Source organism: Acomys minous (genome assembly GCF_964271855.1).
Source record: "Acomys minous genome assembly, chromosome: 4".
In the NCBI taxonomy this organism is placed as follows: Eukaryota; Metazoa; Chordata; class Mammalia; order Rodentia; family Muridae; genus Acomys; species Acomys minous.
The window spans coordinates 25,594,315-25,605,751 of NC_140486.1; the positions used below are offsets into that span (position 1 = coordinate 25,594,315).

General features: G+C 44.7%; 1 protein-coding gene across 4 annotated transcripts in view; it reads right to left on the bottom strand.

Annotated features, from left to right (window-relative positions):
• Positions 1-11,100, bottom strand: part of HTR4 (5-hydroxytryptamine receptor 4) — a 190,779-nt gene extending 179,679 nt beyond the window's left edge. For 2 of the 4 annotated variants that reach the window (XM_084780325.1, XM_084780322.1), the window contains exon 1: positions 10,444-10,577. The gene's annotated coding sequence lies outside the window, so the exon portion shown is untranslated. Of the gene's footprint in view, positions 1-10,238; positions 10,315-10,443; positions 10,578-10,729 lie in introns of those variants that run through there. The other 2 variants (XM_084780323.1, XM_084780324.1) reach the window with 2 other exon arrangements.
• Positions 11,101-11,437: the final 337 nt, after the last annotated feature.

Here is an 11,437-nt window from a genome sequence, read left to right on the forward strand (position 1 = left end):
CAGCAAGAATGCCATGTCTGTTCCTAGATAGGAATGTTTGTAGAAAACAGACTTCTTACAAGGTGGGGATCCCAACCTTCAAGGAATACTGGAAGTACAGAAGGCTTGTCAGAGACAAGCCAGGACCAACTAAGGATCCATCTTGGCATTTCAGCATGGAAAGGAGAATAAGAATCACTTAAAACAGATTTTTGTGATCACTTGATCAACATCTCCTTTTGACAACAGAGTCTATAAGGAGACCCAGGGGCACAATTGGCAAGCATCTGTTAAATGTGCACCATGACGTCACAATTGGAGAAGGAATTAGTCCCATATTGGGGTATGGGGGTGGGGGTGGGAATAGAGGTCTGGAGAGAAGTTTGAGACTTGCTATTTGGTAGATCACTCAAATCCCCAGTTTTCCAGTTATCGACCTGTGTGCCTTGGCAAGAGTCCACCTCACAAAAAGAGGCCAGAAAGCCATGAGTCACATCTGAGGGCAGAAAGCAAGGAGGAGATGAGTTTGAATTTCTGATGAAATCCAAGCACGCAATGAGAACAGAACAAAACACGAGGCTGTTTATGGTTGGGCTGTAGCTTTCATGCATGAGAACCACCTGCAGGCTTGTTAAAACAAAATGGCCCCCTCACGTTTCTGGTCGAATGGGTTTATAACCCTTATGTATAACAAGTTCATAGGTACTGTTGATGTTGCTGCTCCAGGGCCTCTCTTTTCAGAACCAAGGTGGCACATTGGCCAGACACAGTTCTCCTACTGCTTGAGAAAGAGTATGACGACAGGAAACAGGTGGCTCCAGCATTGAGAACTAATTGAGTACTAGAACATAGTACAGTGGAAAATGTGTTCTGTTTTCATTTTCTATTTCACCAAGTTTTTATTTTATAATTACGCACCCCCCCTCTCTGTGTGTATGCATATGGAATACAGGTGATCTCAGAGTCCAGAGAGAAGTATTTGATCCCTGGGATCTGGAGTTGTAAACCAGCTGTGTGGGTGGTGCTGACAATCACACTTGGATCCTCTATAAGAGCAGCAGACTCTCTGAACCACAAAGCCATCTCCTGAGTCCCTCGTTTTCTATTTTAAACACTGTTGTTTATGTTGAGGAGAAGGACTCAGATGTGTGCTGATTTGTCTTTGAAAATCTTCCTGCTATTTCAGGCTATATATGTATATAATGAAAAAAGAGGCCATGAATTTGCAAGGAGGTGTATGTGGGATGGTTTGGAGGGAGGAATGGGTAGGGATAAATAATGTAATTATATTATGGCCTTGAAAAATAATTTAAAGGATAATCTTCCTGCTATTCACTAATCATCATCATCATCATCATCATCATCATCATCATCATCATCATCAAAGAACAGGCCCCTTGCCTATAGTCTTTAACAAGACTCACACCATTATCTTAGTTGGGAACCCAGGAGCAGATCTCAATGTGAAGATGAGTTCACATAGTTTTTCTGGCAAGTGAAGGTAAACTGTGAAGGGATGGTGATTATTAAAAAGAAAGGAAGAGAAAAGAAAAGAGAGAGGCAGCCCATGAGAAAGATGTTACTCAGACACTGAAACAAAAGTTACAGGGAAGCTTTGGGGAATGAGGACATCATATGCCTCAGAGCCTCTTAAAGGGGTGGGCAGTAACTGGGGCATCAGCACTCCCACACCTGTAATTTGTCACTTAAGGCTGGTCACAGAGGATCATGGGGGATTCCCAGGCACCTCTAGGAGGGATCTCCACAAACAATGCAAGTATGTCACTGAAAGTCAAGGCAGCCTATGGGAAAATAGTGAAGACATCATGAGGAATATAGGAAGAACTGTAGGCATCACCTACTATCTAGCTGTGTTCTCCCTCACTGTGTGTGCCCTCTTCTAATGGTGTCTTCTAGTTCTTGAAAATGCTATTGACTTACACTTACAGTTTTGATATTTTTAAAGATAAATTCATTTAAGGAAAATTAATTAACCTAACAGAAAATGCTGTGCAGATAATGTTCCAGATGGTATGAGTGTTGGCAAGATTCCCAAAGGGACGGAATTCAGATGACTGGGATTTGGGGTGCATGGGCGTAGTTTTTTTAAAGCAGCAGAGGCAACATACTGTGCCCTTCTATAAAGGGCTACTTAGGAGTTTTGGGCTTTTCAGAGTATAAAGGCATCCCCCTAAGTAACAAACTACGCAGGTTGTCTGAGAGCAGCCACAGACATTATAGAAATAAAATTGTATGGCTGTGTTCCAACAAATTGACATGGAAATCTGAATTTCATAAAATTTTCACTTGATATATTCCTAACAATTTGAAATGTAAAATGGCTCTTAGCTTGTAGGCCATACAGAAAACGACCCAGAGACTTTGTCAACCCAAAATTCAAGCTACAGCCCTGAAATCTGTTCTAGTCCTCACAACTGCTAGGATGACAGTAAGAGTTGGCAAATTACTTAACTCTTCCTACCCTGATGGTGTCACCCATGGCGTGGCAGCATGTGTAACATCAACCTTTCATGATTAATGCAAATATATACACTTCTACACTAGGTTCCCAGTGAATTCTGTAATGTTAGCCCACTTCCTAACAAGGTGCAGTCAGTCACCGAGGAATTATTTCCTGTGGTGAGTCTTCAAAATGGAAGCGATGCACCTGATGACGTGTGTCTCCTACTCTGAGATGTGAGTACAGAAGCCATCCCTGTTGCCCACAAGGAAGCTGAGCATGACAACGCTTCATGAGTCTTTCACCTTTAAAGTCAGATACTTGAAACTGGGAGCAACCGAAGCCAAAGTTTTCATTAAACCTAAATTCAGGCTTTGAAGCCGGTGGTTCTCAAGTGTAGATGAATCTCAAAACCTCTTCCAAAATTGCAGGTCCAGAAAAGCTAGGAATCTCCAATTATCAAATACCCTGGTGGTTGTTCTGTGCGGATGAACTGTGGGGGAAGTTCTGGAAAGGCGACACGGATAGAGAGCATCTGTCCAGGTAAGGACCCTTTTCTGGGAACCTCCTCCACAATGTTTCTTTATCTGTTTACACAGCCCAATGAGTAAGAGTCCTAGGTCCCAGGATTTGCTGAGCATGCCAAGAACAAGGTCTCTGCAGCATATCTCCTTCTTCCATGGCTTCTGAAACTCTTGGGCTAGAAAATAGCTTTGCAGAATTCTATATTTCAGATATAATATGCAAATCGTCCTATCCAATTAGCTTTGCCAATGCAATCTCAGTGGACAGAAGCTACTGACACATTCTTACCTGAAAATGCTTAAGCAGAATCCCAACATTTCCTTGATAAAAATGTCACTTCTAAAATGCTTATGTCTACACTCTCCTCCCAAAAACATCTGCCCTGCCCTCCCCCAAAATGGGAAAAATGAAACTGTACCAATAGATTTTTCAGAAGCCCATTTAACTCAATAAAGAACCATCTTAAGTGGGCCTACAATCAAACTCTTTTATGCATCATCCCATTTTGTCTTCACACGACACTATGGGGCTGAGCTACAGTTATCCTCATTTCACAGACAGATAAACTGAGACATAACAAAATGGGTGCTGTTCAAGGTAACATGGGAAAGCGGCTCCAAAGCCCAGCTCTTTACCTGCTAAGCCATCCCACAAAAGGATGCCTGTCTTAGCGAGTCCCAAGTTCAACTTTCCCGGCTTAGTTTTATTTAGTGCATGAAGACATCTTCAAAAGCTCCCTGCCCCCTTGGCATCTACAAGTATGTGAAAGAATATATTTTAAATCATACCCCAACCAAGGAGTTCTTAGCATCCTATCAGATTGACTTCCTTGCTTTCTTCATGTAAGCCCCAGGTCTCCAGCTGTCAGGTGTCCTTAGGATAGTCAGCCCATCTATCTTCCAGATGTACTATTTCAAATTGAAACACACACACATACACACACACATACACACACACACACACACACACACACACACACACACACACACAAAAGAGTTCTTGGAACATAGTAAAGAATTATCTATAATAGTAATTTCCCAGTCTATGCTTTTTTCATAGGAAATTTGAAACGTTGGAGAAAATGCATTTATTAGTTCAGTGAAAGCATCTGCACTAACCTGGGCTGTATGAAAGGAGTCAGGGAGACTACTTGTTGGAGAGGTGAGTTGTGTATAGGATCGGAGCAGTGGGAGTTGTTGGTGCTTGTGACCTCGTTGACCTCAGTGCTGGCCTTGAGTTCATCTACTTGAGATACAGCTACTTGGCAAGTAGGAAAAAAGCAATGTCTACTGTTCTTGCAGAGGACCCAGATTTGGTTTCTAGGAACCACATAATTGCTTACAACCTTCTATAACTCCTGTGTCATGGAATCCAGTACCCTCTTCTGGTCTGTCAGGTATTATACGCGCACAGGGCACACATATATACATGCAGGCAAGCACTCATACAAGTAAAATTAAATAGATCATTGGTGGTGGTGGTGGTGGTGGTGGTGGTGGTGGTGGTGGTGGTGGTTGAGACAGAGTTTTACTTATGCAGCTCTTGCTGTCCTGGAACCCACTCACTCTGTAGACCAGGCTGGTCTCAAACTCACAGAGATACACACCTTCTTCTGCCTCCCCAATACTAGGATTAAAGGTGTGTGCCACTATACCTGGCAAATAAATCTTTTTTAAAAAGATATTTCTGAAGAAGTTCTTAAGGGTCCATAGTTTGGACGTGATCATGCAAAACCAAAAGCAGATGTTGGGACTCAGGAGGCATGGAGGGCTTGACTGAGTTTATGTTTCATTTTTTAAAGAAGCTTTCTGATCCGTATTTAAGATTTTCATCAGTTACACCTAAATGTGTTGATTTCCACTGATTTTCTCCATCATTCTAATGTAGATCTGAAAGAAAAGGAAATACAATGCAACTGCACAAAAAAAACAAAAGCTAGATATGCTTGGCATCATGCAATGTAGTAAAGGACTTTGGGGCTGGATTATCCTGTGAGTATTGGGGTATCTTATCATCCAAATTGAGGTAGAGGTGGGTGTGGACCAAGATATGGAAAGATCTGAGGCAGTTGCTTAACGAGAGATGTGAGTCCATTGCTCTTATTGTTTTTGGATTTTGCTCCACCAATTCCTTTTCATTAATGCTGTGCTTAGTTATTTTTAAAATATCATCTTCTCAATAAAAGGATGTGTTAGGGTTTTTAAAAAAACGTATCTAAGGCTTAGCCCCAATTGTGGTTTCCAGCGAAGCAGCAACAGCATGTTGCTCCATTCAGAGTGAAAATTCTCCTAAGCTAACCCAGACACATATCAGAAGCCATGGCTCTAGCCAGCCCAGTAGATTATTTTGTTGCTCATCAAAGATTGAAGGCCACTCACTCAACCAAACCACGGATGTACAGAGCCAGAGCTTGTGAGTCTGTGGGTCCAGCAGGCAGCCTTCTTAGTCAGCCTTGGATTCCCAAGGCTACCAGAGTCACCCTTACTCTAACACTATTGCAGGCCAGGCCTATCAACTACCCTGTTGAAGAGCCATTTACATTTTATTTTACCTCTGCTACAACAGGAGGAAGTCAATAGCATGCAGAATAAGGTGCTCAAAGAGCAGGCTCGAAAGACTAAAGAGAGAGTTGAAAATGCAGGAACTTTAACTTTGATGACAAAGACTGACAGTGAGGTAGAATTAATAGAAATAAAAAACCTTGTACACTATTTGGTCCCTTCACCTCCTTCCATTTTCCTTCACACTGTCTCTTCCATGACCCTGCCTAGATACCACCCTCTCACTATACACATACCTTTGAGCTAATTCTGAATAAGAGAAAGGTTTTTTTTTTTTTAATGAAGGGTCACATACGACAACTGAACACAATTTACAACCTAGAGTCTTTAGAATCCTTCTTAGAGGCAGACTTGGTCCTACAATTAGGCTAAGGAATTTTTTAGCTCCTCCTATCTAGCCTGGAACGCTGAATCTCATTGATGCAAGGCAGTACAGTGTGAAGGTCCCAACACGGAGCTGCAGCAAGACATCACACCAGCCAGTTCCAGCTCCTACACCCAATAGCTGAGGGAACCAAACGTTATTTTACCTCTATAAGCTTGAGTCCTGTATTTCTAAAATGAAGGCAATAGTTCTCTCTCTCTCTCTCTCTCTCTCTCTCTCTCTCTCTCTCTCTCTCTCTCTCTCTCTCTCTCTCTCCCTCCTAGGATTCTTAATGAAGATTAAATGCGACTATCCACAAAACGCATTTAGAACTGTGCCTGGTACATATCAAGGGCTGGGTTAATGTGAGTTATTAAGACTATTAATGTTTCTTGGCCTTCAGCACATCTTGAGTAGCCTCTGAAATGCTTCTTGGCCTTCAGCACATCTTGAGTACTTGCAGGCAGAGAAAACCCAGAACAAATAAAGGAGGTTATGTGAGGGTGGCTAACATGAAACAGGATGGGATGACAGACAGCAACATAGCAAGTGTTTGGTTGTGGCGTGTGGCTGTATAAAGCTACAAGGTGACAAGTTGTGATAGCAGTGATTCTCAACTAGAGTGTGAGAAGACTGTCCCCTGCCCCGGCACAGTGAGCAGTGCTTGGGAGTAGTTTTGGTTGTTGTAATGTTGGGGAATTAATGGATGCTAGGGATGTTGTTAAATATGCTACAATGCACAGGACAACAAGAATCATCTATCCCAAATGCCAGTGCTGTTGAGGCCTGAGAAAACATGAATTATAACGTTAACATGACATTATCTTAATAAGGCAGACTCTGGCACCTCACGAAGATGAAAACTGAGTGACCTTTAAAACGCCTCAAACATTATTACATGTTGTTTGAAGTTAACCCTCAACATCAAACAACAGTACATCTCACTTCTCCTCTTTACCCACATCTTTCCCCCAAAATCGAACAAGATTTTTTTCAAAGGTTACTAAATTTTTAAAGGTTCACATGAAACATTAGTTAAAATTATTATTGCTTAAAAAAAAACAGTGGCAATCACAGTGTTTTCAGTGGGGAAGAGAATCCCTCAAAATGATACAGCATCAAGACTCTAGTTAAGATCTTTTGTTTCTACTTTTTCAAGTGAAGAAACTAAGACTGAGGGAGGCGGAGACCTGAGCTAAGTCACGCCTATGACACTCATTAAGAACTGACAGAGTTTTTTAGTTGGACACAGGTGATCACAAGGATCTCTCCTTTCTTTTTTTTTTTTTTTCTTTTTTTTTTTTTTTTTTTCTTTTCTTTTTTTTTTTTTTATTAATTTATTCTTGTTACATCTCAATGGTTATCCCGTCCCTTGTATCCTCCCATTCTTCCCTCCCTCCCATTTTCCCCTTATTCCCCTCCCCTATGACAGTTCCTGAGGGGGATTACCTCCCCCTCTATATGATCATAGGGTATCAAGTCTCTTCTTGGTAACCTGCTGTCCTTCCTCTGAGTGCCATCAGGTCTCCCCATCCAGGGGACATGGTCAGAGGTGTGGCACCAGAGTGTGTGAGAACGTAATATCCCACTCTCCACTTTACTGTGGAGAGTGTTCTGTCCATTGTCTAGATCTGGGTAGGGGTTTAAGGTTTACCGCCTGTATTGTCCTTGTCTGGTGCCTAGTTTGAGTGGGACCCCTGTGCCCAAATCTGCCTATCATAATGTTCTACTTGTAGGCTCCTAGGACCCTCTGGGTCCTTCTACTTTGCCTTTCTCTCATGAATCTCACATCTAGAGTCCCACTAGAATGTCCTCTCCTCTGTCTCTGTTTCCTGGTAAGTGAAGGCTTTCGTGGGACATGCCCGTTGGGCTAATATGCAGATATAAGTGAGTATATACCATTTGAGTCTTTCTGCTTCTGAGTTAACTCACTCATTATGATCATTTCTAGCTCAATCCATTTATCCACAAATTTTGGGAATTCCTTGTTTTTAATAGCTGAATAGTATTCCATAGTGTATATGTACCACAGTTTCTTTATCCATTCTTCTACTGAGGGACACTTAGGCTGTTTCCATGTTCTGGCTATTATGAATAGGGCTGCTATGAACATGGTTGAGCAAATTTTCTTGCTGTGTGCTGGAGCAGCCTGGAACATATTGGCACAGGAGACAACTTCCTGAACAGAACACCAACAGCCCAGGCATTAATGTCAACAATTAATAAATGGGACCTCATGAGGCTGAAAAGCTTCTGTAAGGCAGATGACACCGTAAAGAGTACAAAGCGACAGTCTACAGACTGGGAAAAGATCTTCACTAACCCCACATCTGACAAAGGTCTAATATCCAAAATATATAAAGAACTCAAGAAATTAAATACCACCAAACCAAATAACCCAATCGAGAAATGGGGCATGGAACTAAACAGAGAATTCTCAACAGAGGAATATCAAATGGCTGAGAAACACTTAAAGAAATGCTCAACCTCCTTAATCATCAGGGAAATGCAAATCAAAACAACGCTGAGATTCCATCTTACACCCATCAGAATGGCTAAGATCAAAAATTCAAGCGACACCACATGCTGGCGAGGATGTGGGGAGAGAGGAACACTCCTTCATTGCTGGTGGGAATGCAAACTAGTACAACCACTTTGGAAATCTATCTGGTGCTATCTCAGAAAAATGGGAATAGGGCTTCCTCAGGACCCAGCTATTCCACTCCTTGGAATATACCCAGAGGATCTCTCCTTTCTTGAGTTTGTTCTCCCCACCCCCACCTCCCGTAGTCATACCCTGAGTCTGCTTCGGAGGCAGTGGTGAGAATAAGAAAAGGGAAAAGATTGGATCCAGAAAATCAGACAAATTGCCAATTGATTAAGCTTTGGCAGCTCCTGATGAAGGGAGATAACTGAAGGATGACGTCATAGATGACTTGGGGGATGATGCGTCAGCAACATGGGGAACCCAGGGTACAGGCTGGGGTGGTATGTTGCTTATGACAGCTCCAGGTGCTGCCCTTCCGTCAGTGACTGTGGGGAAGTGGGAGGGTGAGCAGCAAGGGTGATTGACGGTGGTGAGTCCAGAAGACAGAGAAAACACATTGGGTTTAATGGCCTGAGGAATCACATTAGAAGTGAAACCTGGAAACCTTAGGGTAAACTGGAGGTAATATTGTTCTGGGGTTCTGGCACCCCTAATTGCTCCTGGGTGGATTAAAGGCTCCCTGATGCTCCTGGCAACTTCACTCGAGTCCCAGAGTTTAAATACCAACTGTGACTCTAGCACATAAAAATAAATATAACAAGGATATTCCCCAGAAGAGGAAATGATGCAAACACAACAGGGAGATTAGAATAAGATGCACAGAGAAAATAAGTGAAACATTTAAAAATGACTCTGGAATGCTAGAACATCTGGTTATTTTCTGAATTTCCTCCCCTATATGAAGATATTTCCTAGATGGAAACTGCTTGTCAGGACTCTGTGGGTCTTGTCCTCTTCCTGACTCCTTCCTTGTTTCTCAGGCTCCACATCCGTCACCAATATTTTCCTTCCCTAGCTGTGCTCACAAGCAACAACTAGCAACCTCTCCTCCTTTGGTCACTGATGCTGAACTCCCTGAGCCAGGGCCACTGACAGCTTCATGACCCAAAGAATTCCACCCCAGCAATAAGAAGGCCAAGAGAGCAAGTTTGCACCGGTGTCCCCTCACTGAAATGCACTTTCATGTCAAATCTATTCCTTAAGACACACTTTGGGCTTCCCCCGACCCCCCATGGGTTCAATGGGAAACCGCCAAGATTTCTTTTTCCTAATATTGAACTCTAAGAAGCCAAGAACTTGCCATGACTTCTTCACCTTCTCCAATTAGCATTCGCCTGAATCAACAGCCACTTCTTTCAGAAGCCGCCAGCAGTGTGCCACGCACAAGGTGCAAGCCTGCACAAGAAGCATCTTAAACTGAGATTGGATTCTACGAAAGGCAATGACAGGATGGTCCCTAGTACTGCCAGTGACTGAGACATCATGCAGCACAGAAGATCCACGTTCATGCCACTCGCTACACACATGCCTGATGCTTATATACACAAGACGGAAGTGTCTCGTTACACATTACACACAGAGGGCACACTCAGTCACACATTCACGATTATCCACAGTCTACCGAGACATCATACATCAAATTAGCCACCAATAAGGATAGATACACAGACTGCCCCCCTCCCTCCCTCCCTCTCTTCTCCTCTCCTCTCCTCCCTCTCCCACTCCTCCTCTCCTTTCCCCCTCTCCTTTTCACACACAACCTCATACAGTGAACACACATGTTGTTTCACAACTACTTACCTACACAAGTGCAGAGCAGCCGTTCAACCTTCAGTGGTCCCACGCTGCTGCAGACAGGTCCTACCCAGACAGACAGTCCACCCACCCACACCAACACAGAGCCCATCCCTGCGACAAAGGCTGGTGGGTGTCGGAAGTACAGAACCCTGAAGCCCCCCTCCCTCCAACCCGGGCATCCCGCCCCGCCCCCTCTCGGCATCCCCACCTGCACACGTGGGCTCCTGGGGTTCTGATCTCTTGGAGCACTCCGAACACCACACCACGGGGCTGCGGAAGGCTAGGGAGAGCAGAGCCCTGGCAGATCGCTGCGGCCACCTTTAGCGCAGAGCCCTGCTTCTGCCGGCCCGCTGCTGCACTGAGCAGCGCTCCCCGCCACTGCCTGCGCCCTTGCCGCCGCCCCCTTAATGCGGGCTCCAGCCCCCGCGCTGGGAAAAGGCGAGAAGGCAGGCACCTGGCACCAGCTCCGGCTGGAGACCCCAGCCTGGGCTCACCTGGACACGCAGAGCATCGTTCTCCTCCTAACCAAGCTGGGCTCAGCGGGCTCCACAGCCCCCAGCTTGGGAGTCCCTGCGGTCCGGCTCGCTGCCGCCCCCACAGGGCACGCTGAGCGCCACCTGTGCAGAGGGGCACCCAAGGGAGTGGGCGCAGAGGGTGCACTGATCTCACACCTCTGGGCTGGCCAGCATGTTCTCTCGCTGACCAGAACTGTACCCATTCGCTGGGGACAGGGAGCAAACCCTGGCCTCACTGCAGACTCCTTGTTGACCTTGGGCAAATCTGTTCACCTCTTGAGTACCCACTTCCTCTATTCAGACACAATAAACTCTGAGGTGCCCCGTGCCAGAGGCAATCCTCCCTCTGTGCAGCCTACTTCCTTCTTCTCATGCCTGACTCGGCCTGGCCCAGAGCAAGAGAATTCCAGACACTTTGAGAACTGGATTACAAATTCTTCAGAGTTAGTGCAGTCTGTTGTCTGAGGCTCCCTAAGGGATCAGCCCTGTTCTTGTTAGTTCACTCCTTGCCTCCCTGTCAGAGGTTAACTTAGCGGGTTCTTCCAGTTCTGACCACCTGTGACCTTGACCGTGTGACTAGACTGAAGCCAGCCTCAGTGCTCTCACACTGGAAGCCCTCACACTCAGTGCAAACTGAGAGTAGTCCAAAAGTCCAGGCGTGGGTACCACTTAGGGCTCTCTGTGAGA